Source organism: Cajanus cajan, chromosome 2 (genome assembly GCF_000230855.2).
Source record: "Cajanus cajan strain Asha chromosome 2, NIPB_CcT2T_4, whole genome shotgun sequence".
In the NCBI taxonomy this organism is placed as follows: Eukaryota; Viridiplantae; Streptophyta; class Magnoliopsida; order Fabales; family Fabaceae; genus Cajanus; species Cajanus cajan.
Window position 1 is genome coordinate 45,674,533 of NC_138518.1, and position 12,015 is coordinate 45,686,547.

Here is a 12,015-nt window from a genome sequence, read left to right on the forward strand (position 1 = left end):
AGCATTCTTAACCACTCCTGGTTCGTCAACTTCACTTGTTGATGCTAGTATTCTTAAACCACTTCTAGTTCCACAAGTATTCTTTTGCTAGCCTCTTCAGGCTTTACAGATGATAGATGTTTTGAGTGTGTATATGACTCTCGTAGAGAGGATAAACTGGTTTCTACACTCACTAAGATTTTCAACCTTAGTTTTACAAGAATGTGTTTAGAGTGTGTATGTAACTCTCACAGAGAGGATAAACTGATTTCTATACTCCCTAAGATAAGCTATCTTAGTTTTACTCGGATATTCAACTTTTTCACAAGAAGAGAAGTAAGGTTGTTTTTTATGCTTGTTTTTGGCTTATTGCCTGTTGCTTTTCTCTTCTGCTTATTTTCTTCTCGGAGCTTGCTCTTTATAGCCTTGTGATGGATCTGCCCATTATTTGAATTTGAATATGTCCGTTAAGGCGGGGCTTTCCGTTGATGCAGATGAACATTTGTTTATGGCTACTCATATCTTGTTCATTTAATGCGTTTGATTTTCTGTTAAATGTTTTGCTTGCTCAATCTGTATTTCGTGTGAAGTCTTTTGCATAAATTGTTCCTTTTATTTTTCTGACTTCAATCATGACCTAGGTATTTTTGTCCTTTTTCTGTCATTGTAGCTGCGGAGGGGTTACCTTTTTCTGAAAAGCAGTTGTACTTGTCCTGACACACATAGCTTTGGTTTGCGGATTCACCCTCTTATATTTTTCTTCTTTCGATTCATAACTTTGATAACTTCGTGCGCTTTTCTTATAAATGGAGATGATGTATGATCTTCCTCGTTGTGACTAGTGGACTCTAGACGCTTTTCATCATGCTTCGTTTGCGCCTGGAAGATTGAGTCTCCGTCTAAGAATTAGACTTTGACCTTTTCATCTCGTCTGATTAGTCTTGAGGGTGAATAATTTTTATTCCGTCTGGAAGTTTCTTCGTCTTGTGTTATCCAGCGATTGATGATTGTCTTGTTGACTTAAGTATATATGATTGATCCTTGAACTTCGTCTTATGTTTATTTGGTGCTTAAGCCAACTTTGTCTTGGTTTTTATTTTGTTCTTGTTTTTGAATTCTTCTATTTTGCTCTGGATTATTCTTGGCGTATCTTCGTTTGGTGTTCATTATCGACTAATACGTACGCCATGATTCTTGTTGTATTTGGCTTGTTTTGTCAGATCCTTGTTTTGCTTGATCCTGCTCTTATACATATCTAAAACACTGTTACCCAGTTTAGTAATAACAGTATATATTATATTTTTCATATTCAAAACTTCTCTTGGAATTGCTTCGTCTGACTTAACATAGATTTACATCTATAATGTAGATAGTTAAATAAATTCATAAGATAATTTGAGTTTATTTAAAATTTACTTTAAAGTGTTTGTTTTAGACACCTATAAACTAATATTATTTTAGGTACTCTTAATTATACAATAATATATTTAAAAACAAATTTAAATTAATTGGTGTGTTTATTTATAAATATGTTTTAATTGTATTATAGTTGTTAGGATTGATCAATTGTAGGTGAACCTTAGTTCCCAGTTGAGATTTAATATAATGTTTACCCATTTAATGTATAATCATTATATTAGGTCTTGAATTGCCCATTTGGATAGTTTAAGAAAATATATATTTTTATAGTTCATTAATATATATGTAGATGTTGAGTTTCATTTTAAATTTGATAAGATTTTAGTTTATTGTATTTCTTGTTATTCTTTCGGTAGATACTTGATTGTGGTGGATTCGATGACGTCACTTTCATTTTGTATATTTAAAGACCAATGTTAAATGTTGTCGAAATTTTGTCAAATTCAATGTATAGGATACTTGACCTTTTTAAGTATAAAGAATTATCACCCTAAATGGGTTGGATCACACCTTGTATTAAAACATGAGGTTTACATGAATTATGTCAGATGAACATAATGATGGATCAGAGTTGGATCAATTGTTTACTCTCAATTGTCAAATATGATAATAAATTGGAAGAGTTTCTTTTGTTTGCACAAAAGAATGTTATAGATAGTAAAGGAAGACTCTACTATCCTTATGAATTAATTGCTTCATTTTAATGTTACAGATAGTAATGGGATGTCTTATTGTTCTTGTGTGAATTGTTTCAATTTGCAAAAGCATTCAATAAAGACAATACAATAACATGTTTTGTGTGATGAGTTCCTAAAAATTTGCACAATATGAACATAACATGATGAATTGTTAGACATGTCATATGTATAAATGTTTCAAACACAAGAACACAAGTTAATTTAGAGATGGAGAATCAATTGAAGAACATGATCCGTGATGTTGAAACTAATTCTTTTAAACGCACACATTTTATGGTAATTTGTATAATGATACACAGAAACCTTTATATTCATATTGCATTAGTTTTACAAAATTGTTAACGGTATTAAGATTGTTAAATTTTAAGACAAAGAAATGGATGGACTTTAAATTACTTTATTTTATTAACATACTAATTTTGGTTTTTTTTAAGACCAAAATTCACCAAGAAAAGCTATTACTATCAAATGCTACTTTTTACTAGGCATGGCAATGGGGAGAGCTGGGGCGAGTTTTATGTTTCCCGCCCCCGATACCCGTCAGGAGTAAAATCTAGGTCTCCATCCCTGCCCTCGGCAAGGTTCGGGTTTCCCCGCCCCCTGCCCCCCGCCCCCGCTCCTATTTTTTTTTCTTTTTTCTTTTAAATAAATATGAACAATTTTAAAAAAAATAAAAGAAAAGAAAAATAATATAAATTTTTACATATAAATATTTCTAATTTTGGTTTATATATATAAAAATAACTTTTTAATTATATTATTAAGCGGGACAGGGCCGGGGCGGGCGCGGGCACGAGGTGGGTATTAACATCCTCGTCCCTGCCCTCGCCCCCAATTTTATCAATCGGGGAAAATTTGAACCCGATAAACACAGGTTTTCTCTATCCAAATCGGGACGGGTTCGGGCAAGTACCTACAGGGACGAATTAGATTGTCATGCCTACTTTTTACTGTTATTTTAGAATTATTTTTTGTTTAACTCAAGAATTATGTAATGTCATCGATTTTATAGTGACATACTAATTACTAAATGTCTTATGTTTTAAATTTATATATAACATCATAGTGTATTATTATGTTTTAGTTTTTGTCATAAAGGATGTAATATTAATTTATATTCAATATTATACTTAAATTTTGATTATATTTAAATTATTTAATTGCACTTTATTTGACATTTAATTTAAAATCTTAAAAAATTATTGCACGGTGCATCATTATGACATTTAAAAATAATTCAATAATAAATAAACAATATTTATTTGAGAAAATATAATAATAAAATGTTAATAATTAAAAATAAATTTTAGTTGTGACAAAAACATTATTTTACACTAATAATGATAATCATTGTTATTAAAAAAATCTTAATAATGATGAATAAATAGTCACTAATCCTATATATTTGTGATAATTTGATTTTTATCACTATTATATATAAATGTCAATGACAATATTTTTATCACAATAAACATAACATTTTATGACATCTAAAATATTATTACTAATTTAATAATAACTCACATATCATGACGATATAAATCAAAATATCATCGCTAAATTATTCTAGGATGATTTTTTAAATTTATAATGCTAAATATTATGGTCTAAAAGCCTATTTTCTTGTAATGTTAAAATTATAATTAATGCATTTTATAAGATAACACACTGGTATATAATATATTTGTGTATGATACTTTGTAGTAATTATTTTTAGGTATTACTATCTGCAAAACATTTTTAGTAAATTAAGAACGCCCCCTTCAAAATATTATTTAGTAGTACAAGAAAAAAAATCTAAAAGAGGAAGGGATGATTTTTCCATGAATTATAGTGTGTTTTTTTTCAAGTCAAAAGAAGAGCTATTTATAACTTCAAAAAACTACAATGTAATCTGTTATTTACATTTTCTGAACGTAACAAATGCACAACAAGAAATAATATTGAAATATTATTTTTTTAGGGGTATCTGATGCCTCTCGGATATTTGTGAGTTTTTTAAAAATAAATAAATAAATATTACAAATAACATTAAATTTGTATTTAATATTAAAATATTAAAAATAAAAATTTGACATTAACTTTTAAATTTATAATTAATGTTATTTTTTTAAATATTAAAAATAATATAAAAAATACAAGATAAAAATATAAATATTTAATCATTTTTATCACACTTGTCTCATTTGTAAATGGTAAAAAAATATTCATTATTCATGCATCTATTTAAGTTATTCATTTATTATTAGTAGTAATTTTTAACCACAGTTATGAAATAATTTTGATATAAAATTATTAATATTTGTTTAATTTAATTATGATATGCATATTATTAAGGATGAAAATAGATAAAGTTATATTAGACTTTAAATATATAGGTTTGACCTGTTATACAAAATTAAAGTTAAAATTCGACCTATGATTTATCATAAACTTTTTTTATAAGTTTGATCTAACATTTTTAAAGTCTGACATAATTTATTAGTCTATTTATATAAATAATGTTAATTACACCAATAATCTTAATTTTTAAAAATCTAACATTTATTTTAAAATATAGTTTGCTCAATATTATTAAAATTAAAATTCTAAAAGAAATATAGAGAAAGAGTGAATCATTTTCTATTTATGAGACAATTCATACATAACTATGTATGTTGATGTATATTCACGTATAAAATGTAAACTTATAAATTTATAAAGAAAAAAATAATAATGTGTAAAACTAATATTTTAAATATTGATAATTTATTTTTTTTATAAATATTTTTAATTTATATTTTTAGAAATCTATGTATATTAATTTTTTTTATTATATTATATAAATAAATTTATTTTTAAAATATAGTTCACTCAATATTAATAAAATTTAAATTTCAAAAGAAATATAAGAGAAAAAATGAATTATTTTCTATTAAAAAGATAATTCATGTTTAACCATGTATGTTGACGCACACTCACACATAAGTTATAAACTTATAAACCTATAGAGATAAAAATAAAACAGACTTTGAATATACAAGTTAAGTCAGGTCAGACTTTGAATATATAGTTCAGGTCTATTTTACAAAATTAAAGCCAAAGTATCATAGATTTTTATTATAAGTTTGACTTGATCTTTTTAAAGTCTGACCTGACTTATTAATTTATTTCATATTAACAATATTAATTAATTAGACTAATGAACTTAATTTTTAAAAGTAAACAAATTTATTTTTAAATATTTCATTGCAAGTTATTTTTTAATTTACGTGATAAAATATAATTTACTCAATATTATTAAAATTTAAAATTTTAAGTATATACAATGTCATAAAGAGAAAAAAAAAAGTGAATCATTTTTTATTAAAGGGACAATTTATGTGCAGTCACGTATGTTAATATACACTCTTTAAAGAAAAATGAATGATCATATAAAAAAAAACTATTTTAAATGTTTCCGATATTTATTTTGGTATATTCTAAATAATCGACTCATATTTTAACAATCTAAAATAGTTATGATAACAATTTACAAACTAAAAAAAAACTATTGTACATGAGGTGATCTTAGAGGTATCAAATACATATACAATGTCATAAAAAGAGAATAGATTAAATTATTTTCTATTAAAGGGACATGTACATCTATGTACACTTACATACACTCATACAAAGGCTATCATAAAAGAGATTAATCTTATTAAAACGAAAAACTTTCTAATTATTTTAATTATCTCATTTTACATACTTTCAATAATTGACTCCTATTTTAAAAAGTTAAAATAGTTATGATAATACTCGGTTAGATTATGAGTTTAACTATAACAAAATTTAGTAATTTAGAAAGATTACACGTGTAACAGCCCAAGCAACCCGCATGAGGATATTGTCCGCTTTGGCCCACGGCCGCACGGTTTTGCTCTTGGCGATGACACGCATGCCACCCCAAAAGGCCTCCTCACAAGGAAGGTATCCACACCCATATATATGGCATGCTTCGTTCGCCTTCCTAACCGATGTGGGACTATATCCACCCCCCCTCAAGGGAGTCCAGCGCCCTCGCTGGCACACCTGCCCGGGTCCCGGCTCTGATACCAATGTAACAGCCCAAGCAACCCGCATGAGGATATTGTCCGCTTTGGCCCACGGCCGCACGGTTTTGCTCTTGGCGATGACACGCATGCCACCCCAAAAGGCCTCCTCACAAGGAAGGTATCCACACCCATATATATGGCATGCCATATATATGGGTGTGGATACCTTCCTTGTGTAGACGCGTTTTGGGGTGGCATGCGTGCCATCGCCAAGAACAAATCCGTGAGGGCTGCGGCCAAAGCGGACAATATCTACATGCGGGTTGCTTGGGCTGTTACATTGGTATCAGAGCCGGGGCCCGGATCGGTGTGCCAGCGAGGGCGCTGGACTCCCTTGAGGGGGGGTGGATATAGTCCCACATCGGTTAGGAAGGGGAACGAAGCATGCCATATATATGGGTGTGGATACCTTCCTTGTGTAGACGCGTTTTGGGGTGGCATGCGTGCCATCGCCAAGAACAAATCCGTGAGGGCTGCGGCCAAAGCGGACAATATCTACATGCGGGTTGCTTGGGCTGTTACAACACGGTTATTCAATACAATTAGTTTAATACTAATACAATTTTTTTTGTAAAGATTATTTGTTTATTTATATTATTAATAATATATGTATTTTAGTTTTTTTATTATATTATATAGATAAATAAATTGACCTATTAGACCTAACAAATTTTTTTATAAGCCTAAACGTAACTTTTTAAATAAATAATTTTTAAAATAAAAAAAAACCTAAACTTGACATTTTAATTAAAGAGATTGTGACACCCTTACTACTCCAACACATATATATTGTAACAATGTAAATAAACTAAAGAATAAAATTTTCAACGTTGGTAAAAAGGTTCACATAAAACCTTCATAATAGTTCTTCAATATCTAAAATAATTGAAAATAAAACTTGGAAAGTAAAACTTAAGAGTTTACAAATTGTTTTCAAAATAATAAATACAATTTCAAATCCATATAAAAATTTATATCCTAGAATCCTCTGCCCTGATGTCACAATACCAGAGCACACTCACAATTCAATTGTTGGCATTCTAGATGTGTCACTCAAAGCCGGATCTTCCTCACCTAAAACATCCACAAATTATACGGTGAGAAAAGAAAACATCTATATGCAAAGCACATACAAACACACCACAATGTAATCTCATTATAACTCATTAATTAATGAAGTCTTTACAAGCATATCCATACATTCTAATTCTATCAATCATGCATCATATTCACATCACAATTTCACAATCACACCAATCTATCACAAATCTTGCAATTAACACTATGCCAACGGTCACGCCACCTCAAGGTCGTGTCACTCTAGACATAAGTGATACGTGTTAATTTTCTCACTCATCTCACACTATGTCAGGGGCACGCCATCCCTGTAGCATCACTTACCCAATGTCGTCTCATCCCTGGTAATATGTGTGAGGAACCACAATCACATCACATCAACATGTCATTTCATGTCAACATACTCACATCATTTTATCAATTCAATATTAAAATAGTAGATATAATGTATACATTTGTACGAAGGCAGAACACCACATTTCATATCTAGATCATCAATTTTACCAAATAATGTAACAATAATATTTATAAATTAATATAAAACCTAATAGAATCATCAATTTAGCAAAATCTTAACTCAAATAGTAAAACCCCCAATTTTCCAAAACCTAACTCACAGACACTTTTCTACGATTTCGTTCTCTCTTCCAGAGCATCATTTTTACAAATTAATCATATATTCATAATCCTAAACACATACGGAATCTCATAATACCAATAATTCTTCAAACAGAAATAATTAGAAAATTATTAAAAATTTCACAAGAACTCTTCTCCACCCATTTTCTCATGTGACTCTACACATAAATCTCCTATTTTTCCCCGTACCTCAAGAAGCAGTAGCTGAAACTAGAGCAGGATCTGGTTGGTCTCTTCCTCTGGGTTTCCCTCGGTCTTTAGAGGATGTAGAAGGAAAAGAAGTCAGAAATGAAAGAAGTCAGAACTGAAAAGTGTGCTTTTTGGGAGTGTCAGAGCGCTCTATTTATAGGCATCAAGAGTGGCCGGAACGACCCGTTTCAAACCCGGAACGGCCCGTTCTGAACTCTTTGTCATGTGTAAAATTTCACATCCAGAACGACCCGTTCTAAAACCAGAACGACCCATTTTGGGGTTACATTATAACCCATAACGATCATGTTTGGAACGACCCGTTCTCAACTTTAGAACGACCCGTTCCCAACTAGGGTTATAGGCCATTTTGGTGGTTTAGAATGGCTCGTTCCAATTTGGGAAATGGCCCGTTCTGGGCTACCAAAAATAGGTATTTTTAGTAGTTTAGAACGACCCGTTCTAGTTTGGGAACGACTATTCTGGGCTACTAAATTACCCATATTGGGCTTTTAGGCCTTCGTACAATCTGTGAAAATCGGGCTGTTACACCCATCTACCCCAAGAATGACACCAATTAAATATATATATATGTAACTCGTAAAATATGAAATCATCCTCATTTAAAGTCATAAAGAAAGTAAACAGGTCATCTGAAGATTAAATAACAATTACATCTTTAATGTACTTGAACTAAAATCAAAAAAGTTAACATAATTTTTAACTACTCTAATCCCAGTATCACAATGGCATCAGAGTTCCACACACACCTAGATCTCATCATGTTCCTCCCAAGACTAAAGATCCTTGTCTGTAAAACATACAAAGGACATACCAACAACAACCAAGGAGTGAGAAAAATCTCACTCTATAGGAAATGGGTTGCAACCCTCGATGTCCCACCCCTTCATGATAAAAAAAATATAATAACAACAATTAATAATTTGAAATATAATAATAACAATTCATACTTCAACTATAATATCAACCATTCATACTTCAATTCCTCTTGTAAACATCAACCATTCCATCACAATCACATATACATAAATGCAATGCGATGTGCACTTACATCTAAATGCATCGAGTACTCGACCATCATCACCAAGAATATACAATTGGCACCTAATTCCTGAGTTAACCATAGGCCACCAAACAGAAGTGTTCCCACCAGAACATCAACAGGTTCCCACTAGAATCACATAATCATGCAAATAGGATGTATGTCACCATCATGCAAATGCTTTCATATCAATACATCATGAACATCTTATGATTCATCCATGTCAAATGTCACCCATCAAGATAAAAATCATCATTCATTAGACACACACACACACACACACACACATATATATATATATATATATATATATATATGTGTGTGTGTGTGTGTGTGTGTGTGTGTGTGTGTGTGTGTGTATACATTCCTCATCATGTAATCAATCATAAACATCATAATAACATATTTTAAACATCAAAGCGAGCCTCTTGATAATCCACGTCAGGCTTGAAAACCCACACCCGACTTTAAGTCAAGGCAGAGAGCACCCACTCTCTCTCCCGGCTTCGCCAAGCCATAACCGACTTTAAGCCACAACAAAGAGCAACCAAAACCTCTTGCACGTTGCGTCACACCTCACACCCGATGTTAAGCCATAATAGAGAGCAACACAATCCTCAGAGTCTGACATGGACATTTTCCCGCCAATGCTAGCACAGACAATGTTTCATACAGATGAAGGCACGCTTGGCGTCGAACACCTGACCTCAACGCCACGTGCAAACCACGCCCGACATCGAGCACTTGACCCTAGCACCACGTGCGAACCAGGACGCAAACACATCAACAACGTAACAAAATCTTGAAACAAACATCACCCAAAAACAATCATACAAGTTATAATCAATTTTACATCTAGAAAATTCACAAATTTTAGCTTCTACAACCTTTACCCGTAAAATTCTTCAAATTCTTCTCCTTTAGGGTTCTAACCCCTTTGAGTACCTAATTAATTACTCTAAAACATCTAATGATCATCAAATAAAATACATATTCAGAATCTACTCAACAAATCCCATCAAATGCACATAACATTTCATCAAACAAAAAACTTGGGTCAATCCATTTACCCTTCATGCATACCCGCAATCTCCAGAAATGAGTGTTCTCACTCCCCCTTATCGGGAGTGATACAAGGTATCAGATCTATGTCCTTAACTCCTCTCTGATGACTCCTTCTTGTTTTTCTCTAAATCCCTTCTTATCTTAATTAAAATGTATAAAATAAAAAATATTAATCACAAAATAAAAGCAAATCATTATCATCTCCCTAATTAATTATTATTATTATTATTATTAGAAAAATCTCATGGTGTTACAAAGGTCAAATCAGACTTTAAAAGGGTCATAAACCCCTGTTTAAGATCTGACTTATTTTCATCCTTATAAACGTATAATGAAAAAAGATAATTGTAAAAAAATATATTTTAAATATTGATAATTTATTTTTCTTTTATAAATTTATTTTTTATTTATATTTTTAATAATATATGTATATTAATTTTTTTTTATTATATTATATAAATAAATAAGTTGATATATCAAACCTAACAGATTTTTTTTATATGTCTAAGTCTAATATTTTCATATAAATAAAATATTTAAAAGCGCAAACTTGACCTAAGTTAGACTAGATCAAAATTTAAAAAATTAGACTATAAATTCCTACAATTTTTTTATACAATTGTTACCAATTTTATATAAAATCCTTAATTAATAACGGACAACTGTTGAAATTGAAATTGAAGATATTGAATTGTATAATATTTTTATATAAATTTTAGCTATAAAATAATATAAAAATAATCAATTTATTAGAAAAAACGTAAATAATTAATTCTAATAACTAATAAATTTTGATAATGTCAAATTAAACATATCTCAAAAGCTGAAAATATGACCAATAAGATATAAATAATGATGATAAACTGCAAATATGACCAATAAGATATAAAAAAAATGGTATATAATTAACGAAAAAATTTGGCAAAAAATATGTTTTTCATAATTATTAATAATTTTTATATTTAATTATGCAATAGTATAAAATAAATTGCTACTAAATATAAATAATATATATATATATATATATATATATATATATATATATATATATATATATATATATATTCAGCTTGCCCTTGTGATGTTGATTTGATTATTGTTTTATTTTGGATTATCAACACATTTCGAATGAGATATACACAATTTTTTTTAAATAATTGGTCAAAGTTATCAATCAATGATTTTTAATAGAGGCTTAAATTTTGTTTTCCTTTAAAAGAAGAAAATAAAATTTCAATAGTTATTTTTAAATAAAAAATAAAAGTGAAAAAATATTTAAAAATATAGATATTAAGAATTTCTTTCATTCTTATCAAGAAGAATTTTCATTAGGATAAGATATTCTTATTATGAAAGTCAAATACATTCCATATAAGAATCATACCTATATTTAATATTCAATAGACTTTTCATAGAATGATGTCTGCTATAATTTTTTTTCCATTCTTAAATCAAATCAAATAGTAATAGTAATATATTAGTTGAATAGGAATTTGTGTAAAATAAAACTTCAATCGATAATGGATTATACTATCGATTATGATAGGAAATATTTAAATATATAAGAATAATTTTAGAATAAATAATCAGTAATTATTAATAGTAATAATAATATTTATAACTGATAATTATTAGAAATAGTAATTAGTAATGAGTAATAAATAACATTATAAAAACCAAAGCCATACTCAATACAACCACTCCAGCAAAGCATTAATGCATAAATATTATTTTTTATTTATTGTGATATATTATTCAATCGTTATCAAAATGCATTTATTATTATAGTTTTAAATCCATAATAAATATA